Source organism: Scyliorhinus canicula, chromosome 18 (genome assembly GCF_902713615.1).
Source record: "Scyliorhinus canicula chromosome 18, sScyCan1.1, whole genome shotgun sequence".
Taxonomy (NCBI): domain Eukaryota; kingdom Metazoa; phylum Chordata; class Chondrichthyes; order Carcharhiniformes; family Scyliorhinidae; genus Scyliorhinus; species Scyliorhinus canicula.
This window is the reverse complement of record NC_052163.1, coordinates 13067649-13094645: the sequence shown is the minus strand read 5'-3', so window position 1 is coordinate 13094645 and position 26997 is coordinate 13067649. Positions and strand designations below refer to the sequence as shown.

Here is a 26997-nt window from a genome sequence, read left to right as displayed (position 1 = left end):
AGGTTTTTGGAGGAGGATGGGGTGCCCATGGAAGGGGTTACGGTGGAGTGGGAGGAAGAGTTAGGGATGAGGTGCTGGAGGAGGGATTGGGTGTGAGGTGCTGCGGAGGGTAAACGCCTCGACCTCATGTATGAGACTGAAGCCATTACAGCTGAAGGTGGTGTACAGGGCGCACCTCACAAAGTCTAGGATGAGCTGGCTGTTCCAGGGGGTGGAGGATGTCTGTCAGCAATGTGGGAGGGGCCCTGTGACCCATGTTCATTTGCTTTGGTCCTGCCCGATGTTGGAAAGGTTTTGGAGAACCATCTCGGAGTTTTCCATGTGGAGGTGGAGCTCGGTCCCCTTGAAGCCATTGTCGGAGCTGCAGACGGGGTGGGGGGGCAGATGTTTTAGCCTTCGTCTCGCTGATTGATCATAGGCGGGTCTTGATGAAATGGAGGGCAGTGTCTCCACCCTGTGTCTCGGCATGGTGGGGGCACCTGCTGGAGTTTCTCACCCTGGAAAAGGTGAAATTTGCTCTAAGGGGCGGGGTGGGGGAGGGGGGGGGGGGTGAGTGATGGATTCTCCAATTGTTGGGGTTTGTTTATTATGCACTATCGGGAGTTGGTTACCGTTGACTGTTGAGGGAGGAGGTTGGGGGCGGGGGGGGGGGCGGGGGGAGTTGGCAGGCTGGGGGATTTTGTGGGGGTTGTTGTGAATTGTAAAACTGTTGAAAATTTGTTGAATAAAAATACTTTCAAAGAAACAAATTGCTAAAGCTCAACACGTATTCTTAAATTGTGAGGATTAGCCTGGGGAATGTGATGCCCTGTCCGAGATCGGTGAATCTAACCTACATTCTGTAAAACTGAATTTGATTTTCCTATGTTTTCTCTGGAAAGCTGTAAGGAGGTCGTGTTGGGTAGCATTGCGAGGGTCAAGGGTACCGTTATTGACACTGCAGTTAAGACAGACAGAGGCGGTGACAATGTCCCCTGGTACTGACCTGACGAGGGCAAAGGGGACGCATGGAGGACACAGATTCGGACAGGGTAAATCTTCACTGGATATTCTGAATTTCATGAGATAGAAGTCATTTGGGGACTCCCGTTAGATTCTACCACCCCCCCCACACAAATCTCCGGCTTTCCCGCCTGCCAAAAGCGGGAACGGAAAATCCCCCCTCGGTGTATAGAGACGTCTCTGATTCTTTCCTCACTCCCGAGGTAGCGATTTCAAATTGACGGATGGCGTCAGTGACTTCCCTCGCACAGGGGAAATATTTATTTTCTCTCAGCCGAATACAGGTTACATTCCTCCCGAGCTGCTTTGTTCCAGTGTATGGAAAATGCCACTTTAATAGGGCACAATCTGTGTAAATTCTAACAGGTCATGTGACCGTGGAGTGCAAGTTCTATGAAACACCACGAGCACGAAATAATGCACCCCGCTGATTTTGATCAGCATTTATGGACTTTCCCAATTGAATTGCTGGAGGCAAAAGACTTGCCAAGTAGAGAGTGGCGTATCACAAGAAGGTTACAGAGCTGGATGAAGGGTACTCAGTATAAATGAATACCTGATTCAATTTTGTGCCTCTTCCCTGCCCTTTTCAAGTGTGGAAGCTCCAAACAATCTTCCCCAACTGCAAAATTTTCAGTGACCCCAGTGATGGACCTCAATGACAGGAGGTGTGAAATGATCCATTTTCTGCCTCCTCTCTCCCCTCCCCTAAGCTGCAAGAGTGGGTGACCATCGAGCAATCCAGATTTCAATGCAACCAACAGGACACGCACAATGAAGAAAAAGAATGAGAGGGAACTTTTGTTGTCCCCTTTCTTTCAGGCCCGCCTTTCGATGCAGTGTTCAAATCTGCCAAACACCTCACTTTTCAATGGCCAATTCAATTGGCAGCTTCAATTCTGAGTGCTGGGTGCATGACTATCCTGAGGACGGTGCTTTGTCCCAAGCAGTTTAAGTCGGAGCTGGCTCCAAAGTGTGGTGCCCCTGCAAGAAAGTTGGCCCTGCACCGTTTAGCCCTGGCCACGATCCTGAACAGCAGCTAGGTCCAATTTACAAACCTAAATCTCTTCAGTAATTGGAAGACCTCTGCACAAAGGTCCACTGTTACCATTCACAGCAGCCTTTGGGGGAAAATAAAAGGGAGGCAACGTCATGTTTTTGATCTCATTAGGAAAGCACTAATGTGACTCATTATTGGTATCTCGTGCATCAAAGTCACTTTTGCCTCAATATTCTCTCTGAAGAGAGGTGGCATTAACAGTGCCTCGGGGAAGCATCATTTAAACCACTATTTTTGTTGTATTATTGTTTTGAAGGTGTCCCTATGTGCGATGGAGCATTTTGAACAAGGCATCAACGATAACAGCACATAATCTAAAAGACGGAGTGCCATTTTAAAGCCTGTAGGATGTTATCGGGATTTATGGAATCATTTAGTTAATACGAAAACATGAATTCCTTTGATACTAACAGCCAGCTATGACTTAAATGTTTTAACTCTTTCACGGCATGTGGACCTCGTTCACCCCTGGTGGATTCTTAGGCCATTTTAGAGGTAGTTAAGAGTCAACCATGGGTCTGAAGTCATGAGTGAGTCAGCAGATTTCTTTCCTTAAAGAGCGGTTTTAACGACAATCGACGTCATCAGGACTAGGTTTTAATTTCAGAGTTTATTATTTGCACTTAAATTCCACCAGATGCCACGGTGGGGTGGGGTTTGAACCCATAGCCCCAGAGCATTAACCTGGGCCTCTGGATTAACCACTGTGCCATCATCCCCCCTCCATTGACCCTGATACTTGATAGAGTTCGGCCCTTCTGTCAAACTCTTGATTGAAAGGAAACCATAAATGATTGAGCCCGCCAACACTAACCCTGCTGCGAGGAAGCCCATTAAGAATTTAGGATTTATACATGCAATTAGCACCATGTCCAATGACCACTTGGAATGTGTGGCTGGGAATCAATAACCTGGGACGTCTCCCGAAGCAAAAAAATCAATAAGTATTATGCCAGCCAAGTGAAACTAACTGGAACACATGAATGGGCCTTAAAATCCACATAACAATCGCCTCGCCAATATGTCACCGACAAACCACAAATAAAGTTGAGAAGTATCTGATAGCAGCTAATGACGGCAGTTCTTATCCTTACATATACGAGGAAATACATAGCCCCTTTAAGCTAACAACAGTCCCCAAGGTGCTTCACAGGAGTCTTCTAAAGTAACATTTGACACCGATCCAGATCAGGTAATGTGCATGCTCAAGGCTGAGATAGATTTTTATTCAATAAGGGAAGCAAGGGTTATGGGGATAAGGCGGGAAAGTGGATTGAGGATTATCGCATCAGATCAGCCATGGCCTCGTGGAATGGTGAGGCAGATTCGATGGGCAGAGTGGCCTACCTCTGTCTTATGGTGTTATGAGGGCTAATGGCCAAAAGCTTGGCCGCATTGAGGAAGTGAAAAAAAATTTTTAGAGTACCCTATTCATTTTTTCCAATTAAGGGGCAATTTATCGTGGCCAATCTACCTACCCTGCACATCTTTGGGTTGTGGGGGTGAAACCCATGCAAACACGGGGAGAATGTGCAAACTCCACACGGACAATGACCCAGAGCCGGGATCGAACCTGGGACCTTGGCGCGTGACGCATTGAGGTAGGTTGTAATGAGCATTCTTAAAGGAGAGAGAGAGATGGATAGATTTAGGGATAGAATTCCAGGGCTAAGGGCCCAAGCAGCGGAAGGCACGTCAGCCAAGGGCAAGGCCATAAAATTCTGGCTGTTCAACAGGCCAGCATTAGATGCACAAGGATATCTTGCAGGGTTATGCGGCTGGAAGAGAGATAGGGGGCAAGGCCGTGGAGGGATTTGGAATGAACAAAATGGTGCGCAAACCCCCAATCCAAAGGAACAAAGGTGCAGCAATGTTTTAAATAATGATGACCAATGCATCAAGTGGATACACTGTGGCTTCACAGCGCCAGGGTCCTAGGTTCATAAGAACATAAGAACATAAGAACTAGGAGCAGGGGTAGGCCATCTGGCCCCTCGAGCCTGCTCCGCCATTCAATTAGATCATGGCTGATCTTTTGTGGACTCAGCTCCACTTTCCGGCCCGAACACCATAACCCTTAATCCCTTTATTCTTCAAAAAACTATCTATCTTTACCTTAAAAACATGTAATGAAGGAGCCTCAACTGCTTCACTGGGCAAGGAATTCCATAGATTCACAACCCTTTGGGTGAAGAAGTTCCTCCTAAACTCAGTCCTAAATCTACTTCCCCTTATTTTGAGGCTATGCTGGGTCACTGTCTGTGCGGAATCTGCACATTCTCCCCGTGCTTGCGTGGGTTTCCTCCAGGTGCTCCGGTTTCCTCCCACAGTCCAAAGAGGTACAGGTTAGGTGGATTGGCCATGATAAATTGCCCCTTAGTGACCAAAAACGTGAGGAGGGGTTATTGGGTTACGGGGATAGGGTGGACGTGAGGGCTTAAGTGGATCGGTGCAGACTCGACGGGCCGAATGGCCTCCTTCTGCACTATATGTTCCATGTTCTATTCCAGTTCAGGTCTGGCATCCTGCTTTGAACTGCTGTCTAGTGTTCCTGGATGGTGATGCTGCATCTGCCTCTTTTGACATTGTGTGGCCTCGAATGATCTTTTACTTTTGAGAGAACCATTTGAGGGAGGAAGAAATAGAACACACTTGGGTTCGACAAACACACAAGGAACAAATGCCTCGCTCGAACCAGTAATCCTTGCTCGTTCAAACATCGATTTTCAGCAAATGGCTCTTTCAGCATCGTGCATTCACATTTGTAAAAAAAATAATTCCCACTTTTGCCAGCTCCATTTCTCCCTTTTGTATATTTCATAGAACATAGAACTGTACAACACAGTACAGGCCCTTCGGCCCATGATGTTGTGCCAAACTAGTCTGAAACTAAGATCAAATCAACCTACTCCCAATCATTCTAGTGCACTCCATATGCCTATCCAATAACCACTTGAAAGTTCCTAAAGTGTCCGACTCCACTACCATAGCTGGGAGTGCGTTCCACGCCCCAACCACTCTGAGTAAAGAACCTACCTCTGACATCCCTGCTATATCTTCCACCATGAACCTTATAGTTACGCCCCCTTGTAGCAGCTACATCCACCCGAGAAAAATGTCGCTGAACGTCCACTCAATCTATCCCTCTCATCATCTTATACACCTCAATTAAGTCACCTCTCATCCTCCTTCGGTCCAATGAGAAAAGCCCTAGCTCCCTCAACCTTTCCTTACAAGACCTACCCGCCAATCCAGGCAGCATCCTGGTAAATCTCCTTTGCACCCTTTCCAATGCTTCCACATCCTTCCTATAATGAGGCGACCAGAACTGCACACAATACTCCAAATGTGGTCTCACCAAGGTCTTGTACAGTTGCAGCATAACCTCATGGCTTTTAAACCCAATCCCCCCTGTTAATAAATGCTAACACACTATAGGCTTTCTTCACGGCTCTATCCACTTGGGTGGCAACTGTCAGAGATCTATGGACATGAACTCCGAGATCTGTCTGCTCCTCCACATTCTTCAGAACCCTGCCGTTAACCCTGCAATCCGCATTCAAATTTCTTTTCTTTGTTCATTGAATGTGGGACTCACTGGTTGGCTCAGCATTTATTGCCCGTCCCTAATTGCCCACTAGGCAATTTTAGCGTTAACTACACCACATTGCTGTTGATCCGGAGACACATGTAGGCCAGACCAGGCAAGGATGGCAGATTCCCTCCCTTTAAAGGGCATTCGTGAACCAGATGGGTTTTAACAACAATCGGCAATGGTGCCATTGTCATAATGGGGCTTCTAATCCAAGATTTTTATTGAATTCAAATTTTGCCATCTGCTCTGGTGGGATTCGAACCCAGTCCCTGGATTACTAGTCCAGTGGCAGTATCATTGCCTCCCCTATGTTGGAGAAACACTTGCATCTGGGTAGCACCTTTCGCCAAATCAATGACCCAAAGTGCTTTACAGCCTTCTCAACGGTAATTGAGGATGGCTAACTGCCAGTCATATTCCCACCCCATGAAAGAATTTTAAAAAGCCAACAAATTATTTCTCAAATGCAGTTAATGTAAGGAAAGGCAAATTTGAGCACAAAAAGGTCCCACAAATAGCAACAAGAATAATGATCAATTAAACCTTTTTTGGTGGCGTGGGTTGAGGGATAAATATTGCGTGGACAGCCGGAGCATTAACTTGGCCTTCTACAAGTCGTGTCATCGGATCTTTTGCGTCTTCTTCAGAGAGCAGAAAAATTTTACGTCTTATCCGAAAAGTGGCATCTCCAATGTGCAGCTCCCCCTCACCAGCTCTGCACTCGAGTGTCGGTTCAGAGGGCGTGTTAGCGGCCCAGAGTGGGGCTTGAATCTTCTGGATCAGATGAAAGAGTTCTGTCGCGATGCCAAGGCTGATGTCATACGGGTGTTTAACTGTTGGAACTGCAGGAGTGAATTCCTGGAAGGACACTAAACACTGCACTCACAATGAGTTACTATCACTAGAACTGTGCCAAGCATCAGAATTGATTTGGAAAAGAAACCCCAATTGGTTGTGGTTGAGCTAACGGTCTAATGCGGTGCAACCATTCTGAGGAGAACTGCAGATAGTTCAACTAACTTCTTCAGATACTGTTACAAAATATGTATTCGTGCAAAAGCCTACACCAAGGTAGCCAAAGGCACATAACATGTTGTGGCCTGCTCTGCAGGAAGGAGTGGGCACTCTTCAAAACTACCTTACTGTTAATAAAGTGCTTTATTTTGTTCTTTCTTCTTTCTGCCCATGTACTGAGCAGATGCCAGGTATTAGCGTGCAAGGCAATGATAGTACAGTAGTTATGTCAGCGGTCTCGGACTCCGGAGACCTGGGCTAATCATCCGGAAACACAAGTTCAAATTCCAGCGTAGCAACGAAACTTTATTAATAAATACACCTGGAATAAAACTCTCGTGACCACGGAAATGACCAAGTTGGCACAAACACTCAGCTTATTCACTCATGACCTTCATGGCCTTCAGGGAAGGAATTCCGCCATCCTGTCCTGCCCTGGCTGATATGTGACTCCAGGCCCACAGCAGTTTGGCGGCCTCCTCATTATTCCCCGAAACAGCCCCGCAAGCCACTCAGTTTACGGGAGTTACGGGCAAACTACAATTCATGCCTTGCCGGATGCTTTCCACATCCTGCGAATGAATGAAAATAAATAGGATGGCGCCAGAATTGGAAGTTCTGGGTAGCTCCAGCTAAACCCGCACTGGCCGACCTCTTGACCAGTAGAGGGTCCGGCACAGACCTCATGGAGGGGGTGAAACTGGGGAAGAGAAAATCCACCAAAAAAGAAAACCAGAAATGTATTTTTCTGCCCTTTAGTTTATTAGATGGGGGCATTAACATTTATCGTCCCAACAGGATGTTTTTACTTTGGGGTGAAGTCATCAAATCTTCATTTGAGATAAACCCAGTTGTACAATTCACTAGAAAACTCAGGAACTTTGCGCTGATTTCAGGAACCTCAATCTGATAATTGATGAATGACTTCTGCTATGCTCAAGTAGGTTTGGCTCAGGATTAATTAGAAAATACTGAACGCATGCCTCATTGGCACTGCAGATGCATACTTGGTGTGGTCATTCATGCATAGACAAGCCCCCAACACTACAATCTACATTTGATGCAGCACTCTTTCTCAAAAGGTTGCTATTTTAGATAACATATAGTACGGCATATCTTTTTCTTAAATAGCATTTTCCAGCTACACTGAGCCCGTGCCCCACGATTATACGACCTTCTGATATTAGCTTTTTTCTTAAATTCATAGCCATATGCATTTCTTGATAACACAGGAGAAATAATAACAAGTGCAATACTGAAAACAGTAAATTGCATTTGAAGAACTTCCCAGTGTTGTTCAAAATCACTGTACGCTACCCTTGTAAGGCCCACCCATTTAACAGCACTGCTTTTGCAAAAAACAGAAGCTGCTATTTTCACATTTGATTTAGTCCTTAAAGGGTTGGAACACCAAATGTCAATGAGCGCAGCTAATAACTATTAATTCAGATGGACGTTCTACAACCCACGTATTTTAAAAGGTTTTGAGGAGGAGATAGCAGAAGCATTACGATTGACATTTAATAATTTGTTCAAGGAAAGGTGTTGTGCCAGGGGGTCAGTGGATAGCCAATGTAATTCCTATATTTTAGACTGGGGGACAGAACATGTCCAGGGAATTATCGAGTGGCCAGCTTAATCGTAGCGGCCGGAAAAATAATGGAATCCACAGAGAGAATAGAAGAACATCTAGAAGTGAGAAATATTCTAATTAATTGTCAACGTGGATTCCAAAAGGGAAAGTCCTGCTTGCCCAAGCTTACTGAATGTTTTGTGGAGGTAGCAGAGAGGGTAGACAATGGTAATATAGTAGATGTAATTTATTTAGGTTTTCAACAAGGGCTTTGATAAGGTGCCTCATAATAGGCTAGTGGATAAAGACAGAGTACGTGCAAGTGGCAGAACGGATTGCTGGTTGGCTTGAAGGAGGAAAGCAGAGAGTGGTGTCAAGGGTAGATGTTCAGAGTGGCAGAAGGTGGGAGGTGGTGTTCCACAAGGATCGGTGCTGGGACCACCGCTGTTCACAATTTATCATGAGTGTTTTGCACTTTGGAATCGAAACTTCATTTTCTGAATTTGACACCAAATTGGAGGAAGGTCAATCATGAGCCGGGTGGCAACACAGAGTAGAGGGTCATTGGTAAATCTGCGGAATGGGAAAATAATTGGACAATAAAGTTCAACACAGGTAAATGTGAAATGGAAAATTTTGATAGGAAGAATACGGAGGTCACATATTACTTAGAAAGGGCAAGTCTGGGTGGATTGGAGGAACAAAGGAATTTCAGATCACAAATATAACAATCACTGGTCTTGTAAGGTCTGGAAAGGAGTCCATACCAAGCCAAACAGGTCGAGTCAAAGGGAAAAAGGTTTAATGCAGCAGAACAAGAGTACAGAACAGTTACTTTACGACAGGAGCCTGCTCACAGTTCATGGCCTCTGGTTTTACACAGGATGTAGAAGGGGGAACACCGCCCCTTATGGAGGAGGATATATTCCACTTAGTCCTTTGGGAATATCAATCCCCCAGTCTCATAAGTGTCCCATGACCTGCTTAACACCAGGTCATGGCAACTAGATGTTCCACCACAGGTGAGCAGGCAAACCAAGCATTAGGCTTTATTTCTAGCGGGACAGAATTAAAAAAGGTACAGAGGCTGTGCTAAATCTGTGTTGTACTGTGGCTAGACCACATTTGGACTGCAATTCTGGTCATCATATTATGAAACTAGCATGGTAGCGCAGTGGTTAGCACTGCTGCCTCACGGCGCCGAGGACCCGGGTTCGATCCCTGCCACGGGTCACTGTTCGTCTGGAGTTTGCACATTCTCCCCGTGCCTGCGTGGGTAAAACCCAAAGATGTGCAGGGTAGGTGGATGGGCCACGCTAAATCGCCCCTTAATTGGACAAAAAATAATTGGTGCTCTAAATTAAATTTTTTCAAATCATATTATGGAACGGATAGAGAGACACTAGAGAGGATGCAGAGACGAGTTACAAGGATGATACCAGAAATGGGTGGGCACATCTCAGGGAAGGATGGACAGGCTGGATCTGTTTCGGCCTGAAAGAAGGCTGAGATGCGACTTAGCGGAGATCTTTCAAAGTGTGAACAGTTTTGAGCAAGTGGAAACAGAGATAGTGAGCTGGACTCTCCGCCCCGCCATGCCAGATTTCTGGTTCACCCCGCCGGCGGGATTCTCCGTTACGCCGGTCGGTCAACGGGGTTTCCCATTGTGGGGCAGCCCCACGCCGTCGGGAAACCCCCGGGGCTGCCGGCAAAACGGAGAATCCCGGCGGCGGAGAATCCAGCCCAGTGTTTCCTCTTGCAGTGAAGAGCATAGCTGGAGTCCATCGACGTAAGAAATATGTTGAGGGGATTCAGGAGAAACCTCTTTACCCAAGGGTGGTAAGAATGTGGAAGTCGTTGCCACGGGGAGCAGGTGAAGTGAATAGTATGGGGTGCATTTAAGGGGAAGCTAGACAAGCATTTGAGGGAGAAAAGAAATATAAGTTTATGATCATAGATTCAGATGAGAAAAGATGTGAGCGGCACAAGTGCAGCATAAACACTGTTTCCATGCCGACATCTTATGATGTCTCCAGTATTCCTCACAGTGTATATTTAAACTATATCCACAGCAATGAACAATGCGGATCGCAGAGAGATTGGCAATACTCCTGATTTAAGTGCACTCAAGTTTTTAGCTCAGGATCAGGATTAGTGTCACTTATGAGTATTCTTAGCTCAGTTGGTCGCACACTTGCCTCTAAATCTGAAAGTTCTGGGTTCAAGTTCCACTTCAGAAATTGAGCACATAATCCAGGTTGACAGATCAGTGAACTACTGAGGGAGTGCTGTGCTGTCGGAGATTGCCTATTGAATGAGATGTAACTGATCCCATGACACTATAGCCACTATTGATGTAACTGATCCCATAGCCAGGGGCAACCCTAGCCAGTATTTGATTCTCAAGATACACTTAAAAACAGTTGATCAAATCATATTCTTATGTGGAACATTGCTGGGCTGGAAAAAGCTGCTGGGATGCCGATATTAAAAGAATAACTAAATTATTGAAAGCACAGGAAGAGAGGTGACTTGATAGAGGTGTACAAGGTGATGAGAGGCATGGATAGAGCGGATGGCCACAGACTTTTCCCCAGGGTGGAAATGGCTGTCACGAGGTGATTGGAGGAAGGTATAGGGGAGATGTCAGAGGTAGGTTCTTTACATAGAGAGTGGTGGGAGCGTGGGATGCACTGCCAGCAGAGGTGGTGGAGTCAGAGTCATTAGGGACATTTAAGCGACTCTTGGACAGGCACATGGACAGCAATAAATTGAAGGGGTGTAGGTTAGGTTGATCTTCGATGAGGATAAGTGGTCGGCACAACATTGTGGGCCGAAGGGCTTGTACTGTGCTGGACTGTTCTACGTTCCATGTTCACTTGGCTACTTCCCAAAAATTCATACGTGCCATCGTTATCTGCCTCGCATCTCAAGCTCCCGACTTCAACACCTTGGTCCGAACCCTAAACGAGGACTTGTCAAAACCTGAACAATACTGCGACACATGGCGACTGCTGCTAAAACAGTATCCAGCTTATTCCATCTTTCCAATGCTAAAGCACAAACACACACACACAAACACTCTCGCAGGATTCACCTGTTGCGCCCGGGTCCGCGCCAGGTGCAGTGTGTGAATCATGTCCCATATTATCAATGAAATGTTATATTGATGCCCAATTGTCAACTGGCTTTTGACCACTCTCCAAATTTTCCCGCCCTGCTTGTGACAAAGTTCTTATCTGCTGTAACTATTCTAAGATTCTATGATATTAATATTGTGCAGCACAATTTAAAATCGCTTTATTTCTAGAATGGCATAAATCATCAATCAGTGACTGATTTTTTTTTTGCCTTTAAATCAACTAAAGTTGCAAGTCATGCAAAACCTTTGGTGATACAGCCAAGTGTAAAATAAGGAGGAAGAGTTCAGGACTAGCCCACAGGATACGTCTGAGGAAAATACCTTCCAGATGTAACACGGATTATTTGTGGTTTGTTATATAAGCAATATTTTGACAGAACACTGGCCAATAGGAGCTTCCTTTGCATGACAGACAAAGGCCGGAATTTTCATGCCAGTGGGCTCTTCGGTGCTGCCGACGGCACATTCCCGCCACGGGTTTCCGGTGGATGTAGCGGGACGGCTGGTGAGAGCCTCGACTGTTCCTGGTATGTGGTGCATTGTTGGGCCAGTCATTCGATCTCGGCATCCAGGCCTGGCCACCACACATAGCTACGGGCCAGCATTTTCATTTTCAACACCCCTGGCTCTGTTGTGCAGATCCTGGAGAATCACCTTTCTCCCCTGGCTTGGGACCACAATGCTAGCTCCCCCACAGGAGGATGCTGTCTTCCACACTGAGCTCCTGCATCTTGCCATCAAAGGTGCTTCGGTCCTGTGGCAGTTTCCCTTGCTGGCCCCCCTGTATGACGATGTACTGTATTTTCGCCAGTACCGAATCCTTTTGCGTCCAATCTGGCTGGCGGTGGAAATGGAGGGCCTGTCGGCAGCGGGTGCCGGCGCAGTTTATGTCCGCGTTTGCAATCTGCGAACCTGGCCAATGCCCCAAGGCGTACTCATAGGCTGCAGGCAACAGGACCCATTGCTGAATCTGGGACGCTATTGGCTGGATTGCCTTATCTTCTTTAAAAGACCCGAGCAATAACTTGTGGTCCATCACAATGGTGAATCAACACCCACAGACGTATTGGTGAAAATCTTCACTGCAAAGACAACGGCCAAACCTTCTTTTTCGATGTGGGTGTAATTGTGCTCCGCAGCGACCAAAGTCCGTGACCCGTATGCTATTGGGCTTTCCTTATCGTCAGCCATGTGGTGGGTCAACACTGCTCCGATTGCGTACGGTGAGGTGTCACATGTCACCTTGGTGGGGTCGTAATATGTCAATACCCTGGCGACATCAGGTGCTGTTTCACCCTGGCAAAAGCCTCCTCCTGAGGCGCTCTTCACGCCCGTTCTTGCTGCTTCTTCAGCCATGCATGCATGCGCAGCGAATGCATTGAATCTGCCAAACAGCAGCATTTTCAAACCGGTGCAAATTTTGTGAAGAGACGTGGTTGTGCTCCAAATGGTTAGCAGCACCGACTGTAATTCCACTTTATCCTCATCGCCAATTTATTAGTCATGGAGGAGTCCAGAAAGGAGCGTCAAAAAATGGTTAATTTCCAAAAGGAAAGTATTTGCAAGGAACAGTCCCAGTCCATGTCGGGACAACTCTGCAGTTCAGCTTTTAGCTGGGCCGACATTTATGGTACTGAATTAACAAGGTCACTGATGGGCCTCCACCCCTCAGTGGGGGAGCTCGTATTCAGTGAGGCTCATGGAGACATTAATCGTGTCGTCCCCGTGGGTCTCGGGGGGGCTATAACACCCACGGTGAAGAGGCAGCCATTAATTATGAATATTTTTAATGCATCACACTTGCGATATGACTACAAGACCCGGGATGTACCTCTGAGGCTGTATAAGGCTCTGGTCAGACTCCATTTGGAGTATTGTGAGCAGTTTTGGGCCCTGTATCTAAGTAAGGATGTGCCGGCCTTGGAAAGGGTCCAGAGGAGGTTCACAAGAATGATCCCCGGAATGAAGAACTTGTCGTATGAGGAACGTTTGAGGACTCTGGGTCTGTACTCATTGGAGTTTAGAAGGATGAGAGGAGATCTTATTGAAACTTACAGGATACTGTGAGGCCTGGATAGAGTGGACGTGGAGAGGATGTTTCCACTTGTAGGAAAAACTAGAACCAGAGCACACCATCTCAGACTAAAGGGACGATCCTTTGAAACAGAGATGAGGAGGAATTTCTTCAGCCAGAGGGTGGTGAATCTGTGGAACTCTTTGCCGCAGAAGGCTGTGGAGGCCAAATCACTGAGTGTCTTGAAGACAGAGAGATATGTTCCTGATCAATAAGGGGACCAGGAGTTATGGGGAGAAGGAAGGAGAATGGGGATGAGAAAATATCAACTATGATTGAATGGCGGAGCAGACTTGATGGGCTGAGTGGCCTAATTATGCTCCTATGTCTTATGGTCTTATGGACTACACTGGTAAGGAACTTCAGTTACTTTCACCCTTGGTTCTGATGCTCCAAATCCCCTCTGCATCTGCCCCCACCAACTCCAGCAGGTCAGGTTGAGGAGGGTGCACCTGCCCTAGAGCAGGCTGGAGTCCTTCAGGCCTCGGGTCTCCAGAGGACCCCCACAAAAGTCACCCCAGACAACAGGACTTAGCAGGGAGCAGACTGCCTCCACCTCTGTGGCAGACGTTGGGGCGGCGTGTGCAGTGGTAGGATAAGAAAAATTGAGAAGTTTTGAAAATGCAATAGTGGCACATGTGTTTGTTCACTGTATATACTCTTCACGACTGTAAATATAGTTTGCACCTATCCCTCCCCAAATTTCAGGTATTCAATGGCTAAGTGGTGCGATGCAAGATCCCACGTTCATTCAAAGGTCCAAAAGGAGCCCCATCAGTTTGCTCTCATCTGGATCCTATCTCTGTCCATTAACTCTCAGTGGACTAGCTCTTACACTCTAATATGCAGATTTGCCAAAAAGGTGGGTCGAGGCGAAGAAGGATCACCCGGCCTCTATTGTTTGCGTTGCGCCATGCCATTCCGCCTTTCAGCATGATATGGCTGATAGATACCTCCAGGCCCTCCGGCAGCCCGACAATCCTTAAGTTTTGCCTTCTGGAGTGGTTCTCTAGATCGTCAAGCTTGGCTTTTAGCACTCTACCCTCCTCAGTCAGCGCCGCCATCTCTGCCTCCAGAGAGCCAACCCAATCACTATGGTCAGAGAGCGCCATCTCCACCTTCTGTGTCATCACCCCCTGTACCTCTATCCGCTGATCCATGTTGCCCATGGCCGCCTGAATTGGGACCGAAGCCATTGCCTTCCCCAGATCCCCAGCCACCGCCTGCCGCTGCTGCTTAAATACGTCGGTCAAGAGTCGAACCGACGTCTCAGTCGCCCACTGAGGGGGTCAGCAACTCAGCAGAGCAGCAGCCGCTTCCACGTTCCCCTCTGCTGAGGCTCGAGGAACTTTGGGGTCTGACGACAATCCTTTGCCCGACTTCTGCTTTGTGCTATTTTTACCGGACATTACTCGGACGTGGGAGTCTTATTCCACCAAACGACACCAATTTCCTCCAATAAACCGCCCATGAGCCGGGCATAAAGGGTTAAAAGCCAAGTACACTGGCGGGAGCCACCACATGTGCGACTGCCCACCACATAACTGCAACAGGAAGGCCAAATATTCACTAATATTGGCAGTATTGCCATGTCACTATAGTGCAAGTGGATGATTCAAATGTCATCGTAATTTTAAAGAATTCATTTATGGGATGTGGGCATCGCTGGCTAGGCCAGCATTTATTGCCCATCCCTTGTTGCCCTTGGTTGTGAGCTGCTTTATTGAGCCGCTACAGTCCACAAGGTGTAGGTACACCCACAGTGCTGTTAGGAAGGGAGTTAATTGTGAAATAAATTTATTTGTTCATATGGCATATGTATTTAACTTGATCCTCATTTCATTTTTTAACATCTGTCATCAGTGAACTGTACACTGAAGTTACTTCTAATAAAATATCAAATTGATTACCGTCTTCTCAACACTTGGTAAGCTGAAATAATCAGTACTTGTTCAGTATCTTTTTAAACGATCTAATCTACTTCTAAACATATTTTTCTGGACAATTCAGTAGATATGTCTTCAGCCTTGGCTTTGAATGCCTCTGCTGGATTCGCAACGGCAGGAAGCAAAATTCACACGTGCGATTTTAGTTAATTTCTCTATCTGTCGGTGTCCACCCAGCATGCCTCAGCCATATCTAGGGCCAATTTTTGGACTGCAGAGGGTGGAAATTGCGGTCAAGTGTTTTCTTCTTGTCAGTTCATAAAGAGTTATCTTTTTCTTTGATTCTGCTCGACAGTAACAACACCCTATAATATTATGTTAAAGAACAATCCGATCGCTGGGTTTAAGGACATAACTGGATGTTGTCTGGCTGGGAACATACAAAAGGGGACTAAAGAGGGCTCGGTCCTTTCTGTCTGTGACGTTCTACATACACTTTGTGTGTGTGTGTGTGTTTAATAATTCATATAGTTAATTGTCTTAGAGTAGTGTAGTCCTGTTTGTGTGTATTTGTTCTTTCTTTAATTTAATAAATAATCTTTAATAATTTTTACGCGATGATAAAGCTGCTTATTCTTACTGGGGATTCACTTGACTCCTCAAACCATTCCAAAAACAAAACTATACACCCCCACATACCAGTGTTCTAAGTTAGGGTACCCTTGCAGATAACATCAGCGTTGTTCGTGACACACTTAAATGGGAAATTAATCTCCTCTTTGGGACCTTGGCTCACCACTGGTATTAACTCAGCAGCAGGGGGCGTGGTTGATTACCATGCAGGGAGGTACAACAAGGAAACTTGGGCAGGAGTTGATTGTGGGCTCCCGGGTTGAGGGTGGGGTGTTTGAAAATCCCTTGTTTGAAGCCACTCAGTGTCTGATCAATGGAGCTGGCATCAGAAGGTCGGGGGGGGGGGCAGTTTGAGAGCCACCCCCACCAACTTTTCTGCTGACCACCCCTCCCCCCTTCCCCCAAGACCCCCATATCGCCAGAACTCAACTGTGGCCTGGGATCCAGCAACAGCCTAGGCCTCAGGTGGATGTTGTACCAGCGGCAGCCACCGCTCCCTGGTGGCGCTGCTGCACAAATAGGACCCCCGGCCCCCCGAACAGCATTCGATCGGGAGGGGTTCTGACCCCTGGGTCCTTGAACACAGTGGAAGGCCTACCGATGTCCAGTTAAATGCCTGAGTGGCACTTAGTTCTGGTGGGCCTTCCTGAAAAGGGGCAATGTGGGAGCTCTCTCTTTCTCCCCAGCCAACGGGCTTCCATTAAATAGCACCCGCTATCTTTCAATGAGATGCAAAGTCATGACCCCAGATGTTTTCGCAAGTGGATGCAATAAATGCATTTGTTCTGTCTGAAGTAGTGCAAAGGAGTTCTCCCAGTAGCAGGTATACCTCAGAAAACAGAGTAACTGAACATCTGTGCAAATGGTCTGCCTACAAAACAACAATGCTGCATTTGGTAAATAATTCACTCTCTGTCTTCACTCAACCTGAAGACATGAAAGGCGCTATATAAACGCAAGTTCTTTCTGTGATTTTCGGCCATGTTATGCAAATTGCTCAAGCTATGGGATCGAGAGGCTTATTTAGAACAGCGTTAAAATAAGGTTGGGTGCCTTACCGCCCCATTCCCAGGCCCCTTCCCTTCTGCCAATCAATGCTTGTTCGAGGGTGTAATGGCATCGGGCTTGCTGGTGTTGATGGGGTGGGTTTTCCACCCCGACTCTCTGGATGGCAGGTTCCGAACCGCCAACATGGTGAAAATTCTGGCCCTGCTGTTTCCGCGACTCTGTCACCCTGGAGCAAGATTATTTCTAGTTGATGTTCTTTTGAACAAAACACTTTCTTAAAATCTGTTCAAAGTGATTTATCATCAATGTGATAACTCATGTTTCCCTGCTCCAAATCTGAATTTCATGTGAAATACTACACCTAGATTTCCTTTCCCTACCTGTGACAGACTCAGATAGTAAAAAAATAAAATTCTCATTTATAATAGCGCCTTTTCCCAATCTCAGGACACTCCAAACGGCTTTCCAGCCAATATACCACCGGGCAGGTATTCAATGTAGTTGGTTGAGGGGTAAGCATGTTCCTGTACATCCGGCATAACTCTCCTGCTCTTCTTTAAATTGTGCCATGAGGTTTTGTTTACATCCACTTGCGAGGAAAAGCAGCCCCTGGCTCACTGTCACGTCCTTAAGACTGCACCTCCAACACTGCAACTCTCCTTCAGGACTGCAAGCAAGCATTAGCTTAGGTTTTTTTGTGCACTAGTCGCAAGAGTGGGGGTTGAACTCACAACCTCCTGATTCAGAGGTGAGAACTTCTGTCCTCTGCCCTGACCTTGCCTGAGACTGGACAATTTTGCTGGGTTAGAGTCAACATGTATTCACGGTGGGTTCCTAGGGACAGCCCCTAGCATCATCAGTCAGGAGCACAGCAGTGACCTTAACTCTCCTATCAAATATGATATTTTGTCTTTTTCTCCTCATTCTTTCAAAATCATTGGTTGGCACCCAATCCACCACCTTTAACCTTCACTCCCTGCACCACTGGTGCACCATGGCAGTCTGTACCATCTGCACTACAGAATGCATTGGAGCAACTCACCAAGGCTCCTTTGACAGCACCTTCCAAATCCATGACAAGATGCATTGGAACACCACCATCCACAAGTTCCAGCCCACACATCGACCCGGCTTGGAAATATATCACCGTTCCTTTACTGTGTTACTGAATCAGGAGGTTGTGAGTTCAACCCCCACTCTTGCGACTAGTGCACAAAAAAACCTAAGCTAATGCTTGCTTGCAGTCCTGAAGGAGAGTTGCAGTGTTGGAGGTGCAGTGTTATGGGCCTGAGCTTAGAAATGAAAATGAAATGAAAATTGCTTATTGTCACAAGTAGGCTTCAAATGAAGTTACTGCGAAAAGCCGCTAGTCGCCACATTCCGGCGCCTGTTCGGGGAGGCTGGTACGGGAATCGAACCGTGCTGCTGGCCTGCCTTGGTCTGCTTTAAAAGCCAGCTATTTAGCCCTGTGTGCTGAACCAGCCCCTGTACAAACTCCAAAGTGTATTATGAAGCTCATCTGACCTATAACCTTTATGTTGAATTTGGCTCGGGTGAGCACAAGCGCCTTCACTTCAGGTGTGATTCATCAGAGTCCCTAGGCGCTGTTATCAAAACAAAGTTTATTATAAGAATGTAGTTAACATATATTAAACACTTAGCAAGAAGTTGTTCTCAATTACAAACATGAAAAAACACACAAAGCTCCAGTAATCTGTGTATATAACTGTTAATGAATCCCCTTAGCTGTTCCAATTCAATACGAAATCCAATAAACCAAAACCCCTTTCAAGGGCCTGGCCCAGCACACTGTAATCTCACTTGAATGGGACTGGTCCTTTCCCTGAGATTCTGGTCCAGCCTCCAACCAGGAGATTCAAAACTCCTTCCGGAAAGCAACTCTATCTTTAAAGTTATCGAGACAGTTTGCCTCACCCAACGTGCTTTCAGTTCGCCGGAACTGCTTTAAAATAAAAACAGAGAAAACAGGGAAACACTGCTTCTCTTCTGCAGTCCAAACCGAAACGGAAACCAAAACACTAAACTCCCCCACTGAAGCCGTGCTACAAACCATGTGGTTAAAAACAAAACCTTTCTTAAAGGGACACTCGCATCATAACTGTCAGTGGGTCAAAACCCTGGAACTCCCTCCCAAGCGGAACTGTGGGTGTCCCCAAACCTCATGGATTTTAATGATTAAAGAAGGCAACTCATCATCAGCTTCTCAAGAGCAATTAGAGACGGGCTATAAATATTGGCCTCGCCAGTGAATCCCACACTCGACAAACAGAAATTTGTGTGTTTTTTTTAAATTGTAAACCAAGTTCAAAGCCATTTTAACCGATCGACTCACAGTTGGTGAACATTCATATTGTAAAACTGGAAGTGGACTGTGGAGAAAATATTTATGCCTTTCACGTTTTTGTGAAAGATTAAGTACATTGGACAGGGTTAGTGCATGAGAAAGCGCTGTCAGGCCGCAAAATAGCATTTAGCGTTAAAAGGTTGGAAACTGTAAAACTGCACAATGTTCAAGTGCGCACTTCACGAGGTGAATAAATAATTCATTTAAGTACGGAGACAAGGGCCTTCTCGTAGCAACGAGTTTTAAAGAAATGCGGTAAAATCTTATGACATGTCCGACAATGATGTGTGGCAGATGACTGGATTCCCATGCTCCAGACCAGAGTTCAAATCCCAGTCACAAGCCTGAGATTAGTAGAGGTTTGAAACCTGCAGCTGCTTGAAACCAACAAACTGGTGGATGACTGACAAAATCGTTTGGTCACCTGAACTCGTGTCTCTTCACGCGGCCCGGTGTCAAATGCTGTTCAACAATTTTACTGAGAAGCGCTTTGTGACGTTAAAGGTGCAATTTGCTGCCTTTGACTCTCGGTGCAGAACCATGTCCCAAAACTGCAATTCAGACTTTCATTCTGCATTGTGTCCTCTTTGTTCTCTATATGGCCATCACCCTTTGATAACTACGGAGATGCAGGCAATCAGGCCGACAATTTAACTCGAGAGCTGGCCACCAAAACGAGGCCTTTAGCTCACCCTCTGATCGCTCACGAGAAAACTGCTGGCAGGGGAACAATAAACTCCCAGCAGTAAAGGAGCAGAGACTGGGAAGTCAGTGGAGAATTGGCACACACACAACATGCTGGGCTACCATGTTACTTGGAGTCTGTAGCCTTACAGGGAGGTGGGAGGGGGGTGGGAGGGCAGAGGAATTAACCATCTTACAGCTAACAAGGCAGGATACAGGACAGTCTGTTCAGACCAGCCGGCGTTGCACTAATCTTGTTGGGAGGAGGAGGCAGGCGATTTTCCGGCTACAATGAGAAGCCAGGACAAAAGGACAAAACAGAACGATAACTCACCACAGTGCACAGGAATATCAGAGCAAGGGTAGGCCATTCAGCTCCATCTGCCAGAGGAAGAGGCCCCTGAGGTTCTGGCACTCAAGTTAGATCACAGCTGATCAGTATCTTAACTCCATATTCTGGAATGCCGAATAACCTTGCTTCACAAAAATCTTTCAATTGCAGTTTTTCAGTGTGCGAACAGAGTCGCAGATTCTCACGACTCTTTGTGCTTCCTGACTTCAGCCTCACAGTTTTAAGGTTGTGCCTGTGGATGCTCCCACCAGAGGAAATAGTTCCCTTCTATCTACACTATCAAATCCTTAAATCATCTTGGGCCCTTTCATTAGATCACCCACCCCTTAATTGTCCATGCAAACTGCCCTCATAATTTATCCCTCCGAGCAAGTTAGAGATCAGCTTGCTAAATACGGTGGAAAGCTGAAATAAAATCAGATCTTGCCGGAAAAGCTCAGTAGGTGGGGCAGCATCTGTGCAGAGGGTTGGCACGGTGGCTCACACTGTTGTTCCAGGGTCCCAGGTTCGATTCCCGGCTTGGGTCACTGTCTGTGCGGAGTCTGCACGCTCTCCCCTTGTCTGCGTGGGTTTCCTCCGGGCGCTCCGGTTTCCTCCCACAGTCCAGAGATGTGCAGGTTAGGTGGATTGGGCGTGCTAAATTGCCCCTTAGTGTCCAAAAAAGGTTAGGTGGGGTTGTTGGGTTACAGGGATAGGGTGGAGGTGTGGGCTTAAGTAGGGTGCTCTTTCCAAGGGCTGGTGCAGACTCAATGGGCCAAATGGCCCCCTTCTGCACTGTAAAAACTATGAGAGAGAAATAGAGTTTCAAGTCGAGAGCTGGCCAAAGAGTTCTCCAAGGAATAAAATTCAACCATTACTACTCTTAATTAATGTGAAAAAGATACATTCCGAGAATGTTATTACCAGCCTTCATCCCATATAGTTGTTGACCAACCCGCTGTCTATTTTCAGCATTTATGTTTCAATTTAGCATTTTAACCGTCTTATGCAATTGTATCCAGGCAAACTTAATTGACGTGGCAGCTGATTGTGGGGCTGATGTTGCAAATTGGGAATCATAAACTTCAATCCCACCTCGACTCTCAGAAACCAAAATCAGCAAATCTGCTCATTTGTGGACTTGCTTCAAGAGATGTCCACGTTAGCTGCTGGATTGCTGCAATCTCCTCCAAGGAAGAGACCCCACCATCCATTCTCCAGTTCCACGCCGTATGATTAACTTGTAATGGTCTCAAGGGTAATGAGACAATTAATGACACTGTTATAGAGTGTTAATGTTATGCAATAACGGCACTGTTATAGAGTGTTATTATTATGCATCTTCTTCTTTTAAATCCATTGCTGATGCCATCAGTAAGCGCTGTGATGTCATTTGTTGTTGTTACTGGTGTATATTCGTATTTAACTGTCGTCAGTTCTAATTCTATTCAGTTGCTGTTATTTCGATGTTTAACAAGATGTTTTTGAGTCCATACTGTATTTTAAACTTTATTGTTTTTACATATTAAAGAAGATGAATTTGGGCAGCACGGTAGCATAGTGGTTAGCACAAATGCTTCACAGCTCCAGAGTCCCATGTTCGATTCCCGGCTTTGGTCACTGTCTGTGTGGTGTCTGCACATCCTCCCCGTGTGTGTGTGTGGGTTTCCTCTGGGGGCTCTGGTTTCCTCCCACAGTCCAAAGTTGTGCAGGTTAGGTGGATTGGCCATGCTAAATTGCCCGTAGTGTCCTAATAAAATGTAAGGTTAAGGGTTACGGGTATAGGGTGGATATGTGGGTTTGAGTAGGGTGATCATGGCTCGGCACAACATTGAGGGCCGAAGGGCCTGTTCTGTGCTGTACTGTTCTATGTTCTATGTTCTATGTTCATATTGCAGCCTATTCAGATGACATTTTAATTTTGGGTAAGACTGCGAAGGAGATGTGGCGTCACCCTCACAACCCAAAGATGAATGAATGAAAATCGCTTATTGTCACAAGTAGGCTTCAGGGTAGATGGATTGGCCACGTTAAATTGCCTCTTAATTGGGAAAAAAAATAATTGGGTACTCTAGATTTATTTTTTAAAAGACTGAGAAGGAGCACCACAGCAACCTGGATCGAGTTTTTAATAAGTTTTTAGAGGCGGGACTGCATCTGAAGCGGACTAAGTGCACCTTTGAGGCACTGAGGGAGAGTATCTAGGCCACAGAAATACTGCACAAGGCTCGGCTCTTGTGGAAGGGCAAGTTCGAGCGATTTGAGGGCAGCACGGTAGCATGGTGGTTAGCATAAATGCTTCACAGCTCCAGGGTCCCAGGTTCAATTCCCGGCTGGGTCACTGTCTGTGCGGAGTCTGCACGTCCTCCCCGTGTGTGTGTGGGTTTCCTCCGGGTGCTCCGGTTTCCTCCCACAGTCCAAAGATGTGCGGGTTAGGTGGATTGGCCAGGCTAAATTGCCCTTAGTGTCCGAAAAAAAATAAATAAGGTTAATGGGGGTTGTAGAGTTACTGGTGGATACGTGGGCTTGAGTAGGGTGATCATTGCTCGGCACAACATCGAGGGCCGAAGGGCCTGTTCTGTGCTGTACTGTTCTAAATCTAAATCTAAGGAAGCTCCAGACCCCAGGAATGTGGCAGAATTCAGGTCATTTGTAGGTTTGATAAACTATTATGGCAAGTTTTTGCCAGACCTGTCCACAGTATTGGCTCCACTGTACTGCAAGGATTACAGTGTAGCCGCTAAGCTTCTGAACGACTGATGTATATTTAAGGCATTAGTTTCATTGTATTTCTGTCTTTAAAGGGGATTAAGATTTAAGGGGGGGGGGGGGTGTGAGATAGTGTTATTATTATGCATCTCATTTAAATCCATTGCTGATGTCACCAGTAAGTGCCATGATGTCATTCGCTGTTGCCATTACCTGTGTATTTTTGTATTTAACTGCTGTTAGTTCTAATTCTATTTTCTCACTGTTATTTCAATGTTTAACCAGCTGCTCCTGCTTTTGAGTCCACGCCGTATTTTAAACTTTGTTTTGTACATTAAAGAAGATCAAGTTATATTTTCGACTACCTTTTTGAGGTCAAGTTACCACAGACACCAACATCCTCAGGAGAAATAAAGGGCAAACTCCCGCAATATTTCAGTTTTCCTGCTTGATCAGAAATCCCATCCCGACATCAGACACCAGCGATGTTCATTTTTCCTTCACTTTAGAATTTCAGATGTTGCACTTTGAAGAGTTTTCATCTTCAACTAAACAAAAGGCACCACTTTAGCACTGCATTTTTTGGTACTGCCGTTTTCATGTGACGGCATAACCCAATGCTAATCAGATTCTAGAAGATTATCCTTCTACTCTCAGAGATTAAAGGAGTTCCTGCAATTGGACAGAATTACATTTGATTTATTCACAAAATAGATATGCACGAACACACTTGCTTTCTTTTGAGTACATTTGCTGATGAAATAGACGAACAAATAAACTTATTCCTTCTTCATGGTGTCTGCTGGAGCAGCCTGGGTTGACAGGCCCCTGGGTCACTCACCCTCCTTCACTTTCTGCCTCTCTTCCCTCCTCTCTCTTAAATATCTGCCTGCCTACAGACACACGCTTTCTACCTGTCCCTCGCCACCGCGCCGAGCCTCTCTGCATTACCTTAAAAACTTAAACAATGTTCCTTTCTCCGCATTTGCCATGTTCTTCTCATTGTCCAGCCCACCAAGACGCTCAAAACAAAATCTATCCAGATTGACTCAAATTCCGCTCTTCGGGTCATGAAGTGCAGAGTGTGGCCATTCAGCCCATCATGGCTCCTGAAAAGGCTACCCAATTATGCGCTGACTTGAAAGAGCTATCCAGTTAGGTAAGGGCATCCACTCCTTTCAGAAAGTATCTCACCTTTAGCCCACCCACCGCTCACCAGACAGTCCTGCTCAAAGCGCAAACTCAACATCCAGAGATACCATGGGAAGGATAGTCTTCCTGGTTACCTTTCGTTACAAACATATGAATGAGGAGCAGGAGGGGGCCATTCGGCCCCTCGAGCCAGCTCTGCCATTCAGTAAGATCATGGCAGATCTGCCTGTAGCTTCAACCTCACGTTATTGCCTATCCCCATGGTCAACCAGCTGCCTTCAACACCGGCAGCATTGTCGCCCCCCCCCCCCCCCCCCGCCATGCCAGCCGAAAACGTCAGTCACCGGTGCGTTTGACACCTCTCGGACCCGCCCTGTCAACACCAGACTGCCGTCCACTTCCCAAGTGGACAAGAGGGCTTCAGCCTGAATACATGGATGTTTCTCCAGACTTTGGTCGGGGGCAGTGTTATGATCCCCTTGGGGCCAAGAACTATCCTCCATTTGATTTCCCTCTTACGCGGCTGAGTATGACCTCTCCTGGTAACTGGGGATGAGTCTCCCCTTAACAAGAGGAAACTAGACCTTATAAAAACCCTGACCTGAGAGTGGCCCTTCGGCGATAGTAGTAGTAGTATTGTTACTTTGCAAATACCGTAATAAACCAGTTGTTCATTTCTACCTCCCTGTGTGTTTCTGCTGTCTCTCCCATTCGGGTTCGACACTTTCTTCCAATCTAATAGAACCTTCCCTAAATCAATGGAATTTTTGAAAATTAAAAACAATGCATCAACTATCTTATTAGCCACTTCTTTCATGGCTTTAGTGTGAAGTTCATCTGGGCCTGGGGATTTGGCAGCTCACAGTGCCAACAATTTGCTCAATACCATTCCCCTGGTGATTGTGATTTTCCCGAGTTCCTCCCTCCCTTCCATTTCCTGATTTCCAGCTATTTCTGGGATGTGGCTGGTGCCCTCCATAATGAAGGCCGATGCAAAAGAAGTGTCCAATCCATCTGCCATAATCCTGCTTTCCAGACTGGGGGCTTTTCACAGTAACTTCATTGAAACCTACTTGTGACAACAAGCGATTTTCAAATTTTCATTTCAATTCCCTAGACACACTTTCTACAGGGCCAAAGTTAACTTTTTCAACTCTTTTCTTATTTAAGTATCTATCGAAACATTTACCTTCCATATTTATATTACTAGCTGGCTTTATATCGTAGTCTAATTTTTTCCTCCTTGTCAATTTTTTGTCATTCTTTGCTGTTCTTTATATTCCTTCCAATTTTCTGACGTACCATTGATCTTTGCATAAATATATGGGGCTGAACTCTCCGCCGTCGGGATTCTCCATTTTGTTGGCAGCCGGGGGTTTCCCGGCAGCGTGGGGCTGCCCGCCATGGGAAACCCCATTGACCCGCCGGCGAAATGGAGCATCCCGCCGATGTGCCGCACCAGAAATCTGCCCATGGTTTCTCTTTAAGCTTAATGCTGCCTTTAACTTTTTTAGTTAACGATGGATGACGGGTCCTCCCCTTGGAATTTTCCTTTTTCCTTTCTGTTCTGCGTATTCCGAAATATCCCTTCAAATGTCAGCCACTGAACAGCCATCGACCTATCCCTTACGCACATTTACCGTCCACTTTCACTAGCTCCGCTTTTATGCCTTCATAATTTCCTGATCTTAGGGGAGGCAGTGGTATAGTGGTATTGTCATTGGGCAAGAGACCCAGGATAGTTCTCTGGGGACCTGGCTTCAAATCCCACCATGGCAGATGGTAAAATTTGAGTTCAATAAAAATCTGGAACTAAAAATCTAAAGGTGACCATGAAACCATTTTTCGTTATTGTAAAAACCCATCTGGTTCGCTAATGTCCTTTAGGGAGGGAAATCTGTCGCCCTTACCTGGCCTAGTCTACCTGTGACTCCAGACCCACAGCAATGTGGTTGACTCTTAAATGCCCTCAGGGATGGGCAATAAATGCTGGCCCCAGCCAGCGACGCCCACATCCATAAACAAATAATTTAAAAAATGTTCATCCCTCTCTATTATACCAATTTAGTAACAGAGTGATCCTTCCACCTTTTCCTAACTTCCTGTCCTTCCGTCCATATTCAGGTCTCAATCCATGTCATTCTGTAGCCATGTCTCTATAATGGATTTCAGATGGTACTTATGAATTTCAGTAGAATTATCAGTTCATCTTTTTTATTTTGAATGCCCCATGCGGGCTGCACGGTGGCACAGTGGTTAGCACTGCTGCCCCACGGCACCGAGGACCCGGGTTTGATCCCGGCCCCGGTTCACTGTCTGAAGTTTGCACATTCTCCCCATGACTGCATGCATCTCACCCCCACATCCCAAAAGATGTGCCTTGTAGGTGAATTGGTCACGCTGAATTGCCCTTTAATTGAAAAAAAAAAGAATTGGGTACTCTAAAGCTATTTTTAAAAATTGAATGCTCTGTGCATTTAGATACACAGCCTTTAGTTTTGCTCCTTTATAATTTTTGTTGCATTTAGAATTATCTGCTGATTTACTCTTCGATTTGTACCCTCTGCCCCTTCCTCTCATGGTCTGTTTATCATTTCCCGTATTAGTACCTTTGTCTTTTGCCTTGTTACGATCCACATAGCGTCCTCCTCCACTTCAGGTACAATGTCTTCAGAGGGCATTGAACTTGCATGGCAAAGTAGTGCAGTGGTTTGCCGTAGCTTTCTGAAGTACAGCTGACCAAGAAACATTCACGCTCTTACCGCCCGC

General features: G+C 46.1%; 1 protein-coding gene across 2 annotated transcripts in view; it reads right to left on the bottom strand.

The window, feature by feature from the left end:
• The window catches only part of aatkb (apoptosis-associated tyrosine kinase b), a 332408-nt gene that overhangs the window by 217926 nt on the left and 87485 nt on the right, over positions 1-26997 (bottom strand). The window contains exon 1 of one of the 2 annotated variants that reach the window (XM_038776389.1): positions 18030-18126. The exons of the other annotated variant lie outside the window; for it this stretch is intronic. The gene's annotated coding sequence lies outside the window, so the exon portion shown is untranslated. Of the gene's footprint in view, positions 1-18029; positions 18127-26997 lie in introns of those variants that run through there. 2 annotated transcript variants of the gene reach the window in all.